The sequence below is a fragment of the Triticum urartu genome, chromosome 5A (assembly GCF_056163025.1).
Source record: "Triticum urartu cultivar PI428250 chromosome 5A, HENAU_Tu73, whole genome shotgun sequence".
Classification (NCBI taxonomy): Eukaryota; Viridiplantae; Streptophyta; class Magnoliopsida; order Poales; family Poaceae; genus Triticum; species Triticum urartu.
The window spans coordinates 305,385,984-305,399,167 of NC_141877.1; the positions used below are offsets into that span (position 1 = coordinate 305,385,984).

Sequence of the window (13,184 nt, forward strand, 5' to 3'; positions counted from 1 at the left end):
ATGCAGGTGGTGACGAGGCCTTGGTGCGAGCGGCCTCCCCCAGGTTATCCACTACCCCTGTATGTCCAAGCCGAGGGCTCAGGAGGGCGGAGCGACGAGCAGTGCCGCCCGCGCCGCGCCCGGGGTCGCCGTGCCGGGACGACGCGCACCGTCGCCCCCGGAATCCACGTCGTCGACTCCTCGCGCGAGCTAGTGCTGTGGGCGCGGATGCCCCCAAGATCTTGGATCCGCTTCCTGCGGTTCTTCTCCGACATGATGCCGCCGAGGGGGCCTCTCAAGCTCTGGTTGCAGCACGCCGACTGCGGCGCTCCGGTGACTAGAGCAGAAATTGAAGCGGTCCCCACCGGCAAGATCTTCATGACTCATGCCTGGGGGAGATTGCGCGGGTCTGCCGCGCGAGGGGCACCCTCGCGATCCACCTTGAGTACGACGGCGTCTCCATGCTCTTCTTCAAGGTCTTCGATGCCGAGGGCCGCCGCCTGGAGTGCTGCTCCGGAGAGGAGCGCGAGGCTGACGCGTGTTCCGCTCGCGGCCACTCCAGCAGCAGCAGCCCTTGCGAGTCCAGCAGCTCTCCTGAGCTCTACGAGACTCCGGAGACGAGCGACGACAGCTACATGCCCCTGAGTTCTCGCCGCACTCGGAGCAGTGCCGCCGCGTCTGGCCGTCGCCGCTGCTGATCTGGATGGGGTTGGCGCCGGCCTCCCGTGGCCCACTGTTGATGATGGCGTCTGCCACAGGAGGGTGTAGATTGGCTCCTTCTTAGTTTTAGCTTTCATTCCCTGCGAAGAATCATGAAGCGCCCCGTGGGGGCATATAAGGGTATGTAATGTCTTTTGTGCTTATCTTCCCTGTTATGAAGATTTGGTGAACGCACGTCCCGTTAAGGCTTGGTCCCCCTTTCTTTCCTCGCGATAGCTTGTTGCTCTACGCCGACAGGTCCCGGTCCCCAGGCAAGCTACAGCCGTCGCTGGTATGCCAGGTCGCGTGCCGTGGTCAAGGCCAGGAGGTGTGCGGCCCGAGGTCCAGTAAGAGCCCCTGAGGCGCGATGCTCAGGAGGTCCCCCTTAGCGCTCAAGCAGCCACGATAAGGGAATAAAGGGAGTTAACGTGGCCGTGACAGGGTTGCGGCAAGGCGTGAGTGAGCATAAGGCTCAGACATTTAGCCGATCCAAGGGCGGGACTTATCTTGTGAACTTCGTGGCGATTCCTGACGTTGCGCTAGGGCCGCGCGCCAACTTGTGCGGCATAGCCAGGCCGGCCCATACGGGTTTCCCTCCTCCCATGCTCTCCTTAGTGCTCTGCATCCTCAGGTCTCGGCCCTCAAGCGAGCTCAGCCGCCGCTGGTATGGCAGGATGCGATGCCGTGGCAAGGCCAGGGGTGAGGGCTGGAGAGCCAGTAAAAGCTCTTGAGTCGCGATGGTCAGGAGCCCCCCTTTTAACGCGCAAGCGAAGTGCAAGAGAGAAAAGGAGACTCGCGGTGCCGCCTGCTATCCTCCCCGCGGGGTCCCTGTGAACAGGCACAAGAAGAACATGGTTTGTCGTTACTGCCGCCAGCCTGCCGCTGGTTGGTCCGGACGAAGTGAAGGCACTGAGGGCCTGGTGAGGTGACGTGCGCGGGGCGTGCCGCGAGCCAGAGCTCGACCGCTCAAATTTTGTCGACGTGGCAGGGACGGACCCATGCACCAGCACCGTGCTTGTGAGGAGGCACCGTGGGAGGCGATGATCGAGCAGGTGATAATCATAGGCAGGTTAAGCAGGGAAGGCAAATCAGCTTGGGTAAATGCAGGAAGATACATGCCACTGGGTCCGGCCCGAGTGGCTTGGGGATGATGCAGCCTGAGAGGCGCCCCCAACAAGGTAAGCTAAAGACATGAGCAAAAGGGATACATGCCGCAGGGACGGGCCCACGTGGCCTGGGAATAATGTAGCCCAAGGGGTGCTCCCAGCTTAAACGAGCTTGGAAGATGTCACCTGGTTCTGTAGACGAAGCAGAGTTGGTGCAGCTGAAGGCGTGCGTTGAAGAAATGACTCATGAGCCACCGGAGCCCTGAGCCTCGGGAGGCTCTGGGGGCTCAAGAGGCTCCCTGAAGACCGTCTTCGTTTCCTCCAGGACGGCGCGGTACCTGGCCTCTTGAGCCGCCAGGTCACGCCGCATGTTGTGCTGATAGGCCGACGCCAGGCCCGGCAAGCCAAGGGGCATGCGAACGTAGTTGTGCGGAGGGCCCTTGCAACTGCCCACACGCGAAGGCCAGAAGCGCTCCTAAGACGCGGCCCTGTTGAGCCGTGGGATGTCGATGCAGACACGCAACCCAGCACCCTCGCCTGGGTGGTGTGCTGCACCCTGTGAGCGGCTGTCGCCGCGCATGGCTGTTGCATCTTGCAGTTCCTGTGTGGTCTTGGCGATGAACTCCTGAGTGGTGGGCACCCCTTGCCCTGTGTTCTCCTGAGGAAAACGTGCCGTGTAGCACGCCTCCAAGTGGTGCCCAAGCGCCTCCCTCGTGAGGTTGGCAAGGCCTGTGGCCCTCCAGAAGAGAGCCCCCGAGCCCTGCCCAAGGAGGGCGTTGGGCGCGCCTTCCTATGCGATGGAGGGAGGCGCCCCTGGGACGGACGCTGATCCTGATGAGGCTCCTGCCGCAATGCCATCCTCCTGAGGTCCTGCGCGGCGCAGCTACTTCTTCTTGGGGATGGCCTCCGAAGGGCCCTCACTTCTGCTGTCGGGGTCGTCGATTGCTGCAGCTTGGAAGGCGTGCTCGAGGGAGCACACCGCATCCCTTTCTTCACACGGGACCGTGATGACCCCGTCGCTTCCAAGCATCTTGAGGACGTTGTAGCCGTGGTGGGTGACCGCCATGAACTTGGCCAGGGCCGGATACCCGAGGATGGCGTTGTATGGTAGACGGATGTGCGCGACGTCGAAGTCGATGAGCTCGGTGCGGTAGTTGTCACGCGCGCCGAAGGTGACAGGCAGGCGGACCTGCCCTATCGGTGTGGTGGAGCCGTCGGTCACTCATGAGAAAGGTTTGGTAGGTTGGAGCTGCTCATATGGCACTTGGAGGTTGTCGAATGTGTCGACGGACAGGACGTTGAGCCCTGCACCGCCGTCGATGAGGGTCTTTGTAACCTGCACATTGCTGATGACTAGGGAACACAACATTGGGAGGATGCCGGCGGTGGCCGCGCACTTGAGCTAATCTGCCGAGTTGAAAGTGATGGCGCACTGGGACCACTTGAGCGGGGGCGCGGCCGCAAGCTTGGGGAGCACCGCGTTCACCTCGCGAGCGAACCGTTTGAAGATGCGCTGAGAGGCTGGGGCCTGGGCGCCGCCCAAGATGCAGGCAATTGCACGCGGCTCCTAGAAGCCCCCAGCCCCCTCGTCCTGATGACGATCGTCGTTCTTTCTTGGTGGCGGCAGCGGGGGAAGACCAGCATTGCTTTGGGGGCAATCCTCACGAGGCTGATCCCTCCAGGCCTCCTCACGAGGATGGTCCTGCCAGCGGTCTTCACGAGGCCTGTCGCGCCATTCCTGGCACGGGCCACGGTCGTCCCAGTGTCCGCCTCCACGTCCTCCTCCACGACCGTAGCCCCGGTCTCTGCGCTTGGGGCATCGACCGTAGCGTCCTTCTCGTGTGGCTCTGAGCTCTTGGCAGTCGCTGGTGTTGTGAGTGTTCGGGTTGTGGAAGGCGCAGAACGGTCGGCTGTTCTTGGATGACTCAGGTTGATCTCTGCCCCATTTGGTGTCAGGTTCTGCTGCTAGCACCGCTGCTTCCCTGCGCTTCACGTCCTTGGCCTTGGGTTTCTTCTCCTCTGTGCCTGTGGCTGGCAGCTCAAGGAGAGAGATGCGCCCCTCCTCAGCTCTTGCGCACTTGATCGCTAGGTTGAACAGCTCCTGAGATGTGCAAAGCTCCTCATGGATAGCGAGCTCTTCCTTTATCTTGACGTCACGGACGCCGTCGGAGAACGTGGAGATGATGGCCTCATCCGTGACCTTGGGGATCTTGAGGCGGGTGTTGTTGAAGCGCTGGATGTACTTCTAGAGGGTCTCCCCTGGTGGTTGCTTGATGCGGCACAGGTCGCCCGCGGCCGGCGGGCAGTCTCGACTGCCCTGGAAGTTGGTGACGAAGCGGTCGCGCATCTCGTCCCAGGAGGAGATCGAGCCGTGCTGCAGGTTCAGGAGCCAGGAGCGGGCCCCGTCCTTGAGAGCCATGGGAAACAAGTTTGCCATGACTTTCTCGTTGTCGTTGGCTGCTTCGATGCTCAGCTCGTAGAGCTGCAGGAACTCCATGGGGTCGGCGGTGCCATCGTAGCGAGGAGGCAGATCCGACTTGAACTTGCCTGACCAGGCGACGCTGCGTAGCTCGGGGGTGAAGGCATGGCAGCCGGCCATGGTTACTGGTGCCCGCTTCGGAGGTGGATCCTGGTCTTGATGAGGCCCGCGTGGCGCTGCTGCGGGCGACACGCGGTCTTGATGAGGCGGCGCGGGAAGCGCGGGTGCAGCTCCTCGCGGCCGAGGGATTTCTTGGCAGCTTCTCTCTTCACGAGCGGGCACCGGGCGTGGAGGATCACACGATGGGGCCGCGCGCCTTGGTGCCAAGCCACCGTCTTTGGGATGGGGTGGTGGAGGCGCGCCTCGGGCCTCGTCGCCTGTGACCGACTGAGGGTGAGGCGGAGAGTGGGACAGCGCCGGGGAGCCCCCTACGGCGCGGACGAGCTTGGTGACGCGGTCGAGCCACTCCTCATAGAGGTCATCGACTGGGCGGTAGCGCATGAGTTCATTTGCGGTGAGGAGTGCGGCCCGCGCCTCCATGGGAGCGCGGCGCGCATGGGACAAAGAACTGGCCAGGGTCAGCGATAGAGTGGCGGTGCGGCCGTCCTGCCATACCGAAGGATGCAGCGAAGACGCTTGCTGCTCGTTCCCCACCGGGCCGGTGGCAGCGTTGGCGGCAGGAGACGAAGAACGATGAGGTGGCCCGCCGATGGAGGCCGTCTGAGCAACGCGGGCGGTGAGGGCAACCCGACGCTCAGCTCGAGCACGGCGAGCGTCCGCCATGGAGACGATGGAGCAACGGAGCGACGAACTGATGGAAGGGAAGCTATGGCGCACCCCTACCTGGCGCACCAAATGTCGGATGTGGGGTTCCGGCAAACCCTTAAGGTTCGAACACTGGGGTGCGCGCGAAGTATTTTCCTCCCACCGATCTACGCCCTAGCTCGCTAAGATCTCGCGGACGAAGTCGACGAACTCGCAACACAGAAAGACACAAGATTTATACTTGTTCGGGCCACCGTTGTGGTGTAATACCCTACTCCAGTGTGGTGGTAGTGGATTGCCTCTTGGGCTGATGATGAACAATACAAGGGGAAGAACAACCTCCTCGTGTTGAGGTGTTCTTGTGCTTGGCTAACTTGTGTGGGTGAGTGCTGGATGAACTGCTGGATGAACTGCTCTATCAACTGCTCTCTCTACTATGGTGGCTAGCTCTACTTAGATAGGCCCTTGTCCTCTCCCCAAATATTGGGCGGAAAGGGAGCCAACAACGGCGGGCAAATTTGAAGGGGGACAACTAGTACAAGCCATCCTGGAAAAGGTGGTCTCCGCCTGCGAAAGGCTCTGGTGGTGACGCCGTCTTGGGCTCCACGATGACCTCTGTCTTGCCGTCCTTCTGGTCTTGGTCTTGTTGCACCGATATGGAAACCTTTGCCTAATTCCTCGGTACTCCTCGCCTGCGCTGGCCTCCTTAGCACCAAAGAGGAAACAAGGACGCTGCGCGCGCTGGCGCCCGCCTGGTGTCGATCGTCATGGCTCACGTCACGAGAGCCTCGTGAGGTTTGCCTTGCCTTGATATCTCTGCTCCTCATGAGCCTGCCCGACTAGGCCACTCCAGAGGGGGTCTCGTGACGTCTGCCTCATGAGGCTTGGCCCCTCGCAAGGGTCTTGGATGCCTTGTTGATGAAGACGGGCCGTATGGCCTGCTGGCGTAGCCACGCTGCGGGCCGCAGGCAGCCATGTATGGGGACCCCCGTTCCCAGAACGCTGACGGAGGGAGCGTTCCATGTTTCTATTTACTGTTATAACACCGCGTGGTCCGGGCATCCTGAGGTTGAGATAGGCATAGTGCGGGACTGCATTGAAACGAGCGAACGCGGTTCGTCCGAGCAGTGCGTGGTAGCCACTACGGAAGGGGACGATATCGAAGATCAAGTCTTCGTTGCGGAAGTTGTCCGGCGAGCCGAAGACCACTTCCAATGTGATTGAGCCTATGCAGCGGGCCTCTACACCGGGTATCACTCCTTTAAATGTAGTTTTAGTGGGCTTGATTCTTGATGGATCAATACCCGTCTTGCGGACCGTGTCCTGATAGTGCAGGTTAAGGCTGCTGCCGCCGTCCATGAGGACTCACGTAAGGTGGAATCCATCGATGATTGGATCGAGGACTAATGTGGCCGAACCTCCGTGATGGATACTGGTCGGATGGTCCCTGTGATAGAAGGTGACCGGACAGGCCGACCATGGGTTAAATTTTGGGGCGACTGGCTCTATCGCATAGACATCCCTTAGCGCGGCTTGCGCTCCCTCTTGGGGATATGGGTGACGTATATCATGTTCACCATTTTGACTTCGAGGGGAAATTTCTTCTGACCCCCTGTTTTTGGTGCGCGAGGTTCCTTGTCGTCATCCTCACTGGACGACCCTTTCTCCCTATGTTCGGCATTTAACTTGCTGGCCTGTTTGAAGACCCAACAACTTCTGTTGGTATGGTTGGCAGGCTTATCGGGAGTGTCGTGGATCTGGAAGGGTCGATCAAGTATTCGGTCCAGGCTGGACGAACCGTCTTTGTTTCGTTTGAATGGCTTCTTCCATTGACCGGATTTGGAGCCACTGAATCTGGCGTTGACTGTCGCATTCTCTGTATCATCATTGTTGCTCCGACGCTTATGTTTGTTGCGTCGGGGCCTTCCGTTGCCGTTTCGGGCTTCGAAAGTGCCGAGGTCATTGGTATTGTTACCGCTACGGGCTAGCCAGCTATCCTCGCCCGTGCAGAAGCGGGTCATTAGTGCTATAAGGGATGCCATGGACTTCGGCTTTTCTTGGCTGAGGTGTCGGGCGAGCCATTCGTCGTGGATGCTGTGTTTGAAGGCCGCTAGGCTTTGGCGTCCGGACAGTTGACAATCTGGTTCTTTTTAATTAGGAACCTGGTCCAACATTTCCTGGCCGACTCTCCAGGCTGTTGGACTATATGACTGAGGTCATCGGCATCCGGAGGCCAGACATAAGTGCCTTGGAAGTTGTCTCTAAAGGCATCTTCCAAGTCTTCCCAGCTTCCAATAGAGTTTTCTAGGAGGCAGTTTAACCAGTGCCTAGCTGGCCCCTTATGTTTTAGGGGAAGGTATTTGATGGCGTGTAGATTATCACCGCGAGCCATGTGAATGTGGAGAATAAAATCTTCAATCCATACTGCGGGATCTGTTGTGCCGTCGTATGACTCGATGTTCACGGGTTTAAACCCTTCGGGGAACTCATACTCCATTACCTCATTGATGAAGCATAGGGGGTGTGCGGCGCCTCTGTATCGGGCCATGTCACGACGCAGTTCGGATGGAGTCCGTATGCGGTTTTTAGCCCGAGGTTGATTGTGTTTATCGCACCAGGCTTGATAGACCGCCTCTCGCGCCGGAGCACGCCCCCGCGATCCATAGATTGACCTGGTCTGACCTGCCCTATTTTCCAGGTCTTGTCGTAAGTCGCATGTGTATTCCCGAGCTGTTGTTTCTCTGCTTTTACGACGAGGTGGTGCAGGCTGGTGTTCGGCTTGAGTTGCCATTCTGTCTCGGGCATGTGGTGGTCTATCGGGTCCGTCAGCCGCATTACACACGGGTGGTATGGGCTCCAACGCCTCATCGTCGAATTGGGGTAGCAGCTTACACTTTGGGTAACTCTTTGCTGGGCGTTCAAGGCCGTATTCTTCGGCTGCCAGGATGTTAGTCCATCTGTCGTTGAGCAGGTCTTGGTCAGCATGAAGCTGTTGCTGTTTCTTTTTTAGGCTTCTAGCTGTAGCTATTATCCGGCGCTTGAAGCGCTCTTGTTGGAGGTTCCTCTGGCATGATAAAATCTTCGTCACCGAGGCTTACATCGTCTTCGGAGAGTGGCAGATAGTTGTTGTCCTCCGAGTCATTGTTCCCTGTTTGTTCATCAGGGTCAACTTGCCCGTCCTCCCGATCATCCTGTTCGGATGTTGGTTCGATGGGGTCTTCTTGGTCTTCGGCGTTCTCCGGAGTATCATTGTCTTCGGTGCCGGTATTACTGTTCTTCGGTGCCGGTATTACTGTTCTTGCGCGGCACGATTTAGAGCGGCGCCGCTGACGTCGACGTTTCAGCGGCATCTCAGGAGGTTCGTCCTCGACTGGGTTTTTCTTGTCATCGTCGTCGCTGTTTTTAGGTATATCCACCATGTATACGTCATACAAGGAGGTGGCCGTCCAACATCCGGTGACCGGCCGGTTTTGGGCCTGCTCCTCTCCGGCATCGTCGTCCATACCGTTGATGTCTTCGGAGGCGTAATCAAGCATGTCGGTTAAATCGTTGACAGTGGCTATGAAGTGGGTGGTGGGTGGGAGGTAAAATTCCCTATTTCCAGTCCCTAGTCCGAGCTGGGCGTGATTCAGAAGCAGTTCCTCTGTGATGACGAGGGGTCGCATTAGGTCCAAAGCCTCGTTTAAGAGCGGGGTTTGGACAGGGTCGGAAGTTTCTGGGCCGAGCTCGCATGACAAGGGTCTCCAGGGTTTGGAACTAATGTCTGAAGAAGAGTCCGGCTTTGCAATGATTGCCGGAGACGCTACTCTATCTAGTTTTCCGGTGTTGAGCTCTAAGGCCGCAGAGAGTCCGGCGGGCTCTAGACTCCCGTCTTCGGACCTGATGACACGCTCTGGATCTATGGTCGGAGCGGTGGTTGAGGCCGCGAACCCTTGGAAGATCAAGTCTCCTCGGATATCCACGACATAGTTCAGATTTCCAAAACTAATCTGGTGACTAGGGCATAGCTATCGATCTGCTCCAGATGGCCAACCAAGTTAGCCCACAGTGCGAAGCCGCTGAATACAAAGAGCTGGCCGGGGAGAAAAATCTCCTTCGCGACAGCATTGTTGTAGATGATTGATAGAGCCATCGAGCCTTTCGACGACGACACAGTGGAACTCTCAATGAAAGCACTAATGTCGGTGTCAAAACCGGCAGATCTCAGGTAGGGGGTCCCAAATTGTGCGTCTAAGGATCGATGGTAACAGGAGACAAGGGACACGATGTTTACCCATGTTCGGACCCTCTTGATGGAGGTAATACCCTACGTCCTGCTTGATTGACTTTGATGAATATAGGGGTTACAAGAGTTGATCTACCACGAGATCGTAATGGCTAAACCCTAATTGTCTAGGCTCTAGCATGTATGATTATGATTGTGTCTACGGACTAAACCCTCCGGTTTATATAGACACTAGAGGGGGCTGGGGTTGTACAGAGTCGATTCACGGAGAAAGGAATATTCATATCCGCACGCTAAGTGTGACGCCCCCGATTCAATCGCACACTAATCATACACGCAAACATGTACGATCAAGATCAGGGTCTCACGGGAATATATCACAACACAACTCTACAAATAAAATAAGTCATACAAGCATCATATTACAAGCCACGGGCCTCGAAGGCTCGAATACAAGAGCTCGATCATAGACGAGTTAGCGGAAGCAACAATATCTGAGTACAGACATAAGTTAAACAAGTTTGCCTTAAGAAGGCTAGCACAAACTGAGATACAGATCGAAAGAGGCACATGCCTCCTACTTGGGATCCTCCTAAACTACTCCTGGACATCGTCAGCGGGCTGCACGTAGTAGTAGGCACCTCCCGAGTAGTAGTAGTCGTCATCGACAGTGGCGTCTGGCTCCTGGGCTCCATCGCCTGGTCACAGCACTCGAGTATAGGAAGGGGGAAAAGGGGGAGCAATGCAACTGTGAATACTCATCCAAAATACTCGCAAGCAAGGAGCTACACTACATATGTATGCGTTGGTATCAAATGGATTAAGGGTATCATATGTGGACTGAACTGCAGAATGCCGGAATAAGAGGGGGATAGCTAGTCCTTTCGAAGACTACACTTCTGGTAACCTCCATCTTGCAGCAGAAGAAGAGAGTAGATAGTAAGTTCATCAAGTAGCATCGTGTAGCAATAATCCTACCCGGCGATCCTCTCCTCGTCGCCCTGTTAGAGAGCGATCACCGGGTTGTATCTGGCACTTGGAAGGGTGTGTTTTATTAATTATCCGGTTCTAGTTGTCATAATGTCAAGGTACAACTCCAAGTCGTCCTGTTACCGAAGATCACGGCTATTCGAATAGATTAACTTCCCTGCAGGGGTGCACCATATTTCCCAACACGCTCGATCCCCTTTGTCCGGACACACTTTTCTGGGTCATGCCCGGCCTCGGAAAATCAACACGTCGCAGCCCTACCTAGGCACAACAAAGAGGTTAGCACGTCGGTCTAAATCCTATGCGCGCAGGGGTCTGGGCCCATCGCCCATTGCACACCTGCATGTTGCGAACGCGGCCGGTGAGCATACCTAGCAACCTCCAATACAAAGGAAGTTGCGTTATGCGGTCCAACCCGGCGCGCGCCGCTCAGTCGCTGACGTCACAAAGGCTTCGGCTGATACCACGACGTCGAGTGCCCGTAACTGTTCCCGCGTAGTTGGTTAGTGCGTATAAGCAAGTAGCCAGACTCAGATCAAATACTAAAATCTCGTTAAGCGTGTTATCTTGAAGTCACCGCGAACGCCGACCAGGGCCAGGCCCACCTCTCATCTGGGTGGTCTCAACCTGCCTTGTCGCTCCACCACAAAGATCCACACAGAGGGCCGTCGGGAAAGTATGTCCTTCCAGCCCCCAATTCGTGAATCAACCGCGGGTACTCAACGAGCCGACCCGACTTTAGTCACAACATATATCATGTGTAATAGGTATAGCATAAACACGTGATCAACACCCGACGTGATCACGGCCCGATAGTATAGCATGGAGACAGACAAGAATGTAGGGCCACTGATGATAAACTAGCATCCTATACTAAGCATTTAGGATTGCAGGTAAGGTATCAACAGCTGTAGCAACAATGACAGGCTATGCATCAGAATAGGATTAACAAAAAGCAGTAACATGCTGCACTTCTCTAATGCAAGCAGTATAGAGGAGAGTAGGCGATATCTGGTGATCAAGGGGGGGGGCTTGCCTGGTTGCTCTGGCAAGAGAGAGAGGTCGTCAACACCGTAGTCGTACTAAGTAGCAGCGGCGTCGGTCTCGGTGTCTAGCGAGAGAAGAGGGGGAAGAAACATTAAATATTAAGCAAACAGATGCATGACGATGCATGACATGACAAAGCGTGATGCTAGGTGTGCCCTAACACAGTATGAGGTGGTACCGGTGAAGGAGGGAAACATTCCGGAAAATATCCCCGCTGTTTCGCGTTTTCGGACAAACGAACCGGAGGGCGAAAGTTGTGTGTTTGCTATGCTAAGGATGCGTGGCAGACGAACGAGCTGCATATCCGGATTCGTCTCGTCGTTCTGAGCAACTTTCATGTACAAAGTTTTTTCATCGGAGTTACGGTTAATTTCCTATGATTTTCTAAAGTTTTAAGTATTTTCTGAAATTTCTGGATTTATTATATTTAGTTTAATCCGAATTGATCAAGTCAATTTGACTAGTCAAAAGGGCATGTGTGGCCCACATGTCATAGACTGTTTATCTAAACAAATAAATAAATCTAATTTATTTAATGGGGGCCTACATGTTATCTACTACTAGTCTAACTTAGCACTAATTAGGACCTACTAGTAGTACTAATCTAAGTAAGGGCCGGCCATTACTGGACAATAGCCCAGCCGGCCACACGCACGGCGCACACACACCACGCTGCACAAGGCACACACACAACACACGGACACACACGGCCATGGCCAGCTGCAAGCACACACAGCACACGCCACCCTTGGCCATGGCCACGGCACAGCACACGCCACCCTTGGCCATGGCCACGGCCATAGCCGAAGTCAGCGCCGAAGCAACAAGCAGGGACAACAGTAGTGCAGCAGCACGCAACGCATCCAACACAGAAGAGCAGCAACAGCACAAAGCAAAGCAGCAACAGCTAGCAAAGAGCAGCGGGAGCAGCAGCAGGCGATTGCAGGCAGCGGCAGGGGCCGAGCAGCGTCGGCAAGAAGCAGCAGCATACCGCGGAAACCACGAGCAGCAAGCGGTTGCGGGGGCGCGCGTGCACGCACAGATGGGTGCTGGGCGCGGTCGCGGACTGGCGGGCAGGGGCACATGGTGAGGAGCTTGGGCTCCCCTCCATGGCGCCAAACACAGTAGGGGTGACGTATGGCGCGAAACTAAGCAGGAAGGGAGGGGATCCGGAGGAGGGACTCACGGAGAGGCCGCAGACGAGCTCAGGGAGGCCGGGGACGGTCGGGATGTCGCGAACCGAAGAAGAGATGGCGGCGGCCGTGGCAAGGAGAGGAGGGCGATGTAGAACGTACGGGCCGCCTCGGCTTGATTTGGTGCCCGGGACGGACGAAGACGGCCACGCTGGACCTCCTGGACGTGTTCCCGAGCGCCAACGTCGACGGTGGCCGCGGTAGCAACGGCGAGAAGCTCGGTCACCACAGAGCTCTCAAGCCCTAAATCGAGCAGAAGAGGGAGGAGGTCGATGGGGAAACAAAGGGGAAAGAGGGAGGGCGATCTTGGGTTTCGCGGGGGCGCAGTTGTAGGCGGGTTTGGGGGCCTGGATGGCATCCACGGCCTCCCCGTCTCCTGTAGCGATGATGAAGGAGAGTGGAGGTGGGCTGGGCTAGCCATTTGGCTAGATGGGCCAAAGGTTCAGTAGTTTAGGTCCCCTTCTTGCCTTCCTTTTTGTGTTCTTTTCTTTTTTATTTTACAATTAGTTGGACCACAAAAAAATTTTGTTATAAATAAAACTTGGCACATAATTCATGCACAACATTTGTGGTGTTGCACAAAAGTTTGGATTTGAGTGGAGCAATTAAAATTCCTATTTGAATTTAAACGTGCTTATTGAAAACCCGCTAATGGACTAAAATATTCCTAGGGGCAAACCAAAACTCCATTTAATGTTGGT

The 13,184-nt window shown here is 56.3% G+C and overlaps 1 long non-coding RNA gene across 1 annotated transcript; it reads right to left on the bottom strand.

Moving 5' to 3' along the window:
• Positions 1 to 9,650: 9,650 nt before the first annotated feature.
• LOC147971158 (uncharacterized) lies at positions 9,651 to 12,883 on the bottom strand. Its single transcript, XR_015604556.1, has 2 exons — positions 12,477 to 12,883; positions 9,651 to 11,354 (listed from the first exon to the last, which is right to left on the bottom strand). It is a non-coding gene; the product is annotated as an uncharacterized LOC147971158 (long non-coding RNA).
• Between the last annotated feature and the right edge of the window lie 301 nt (positions 12,884 to 13,184).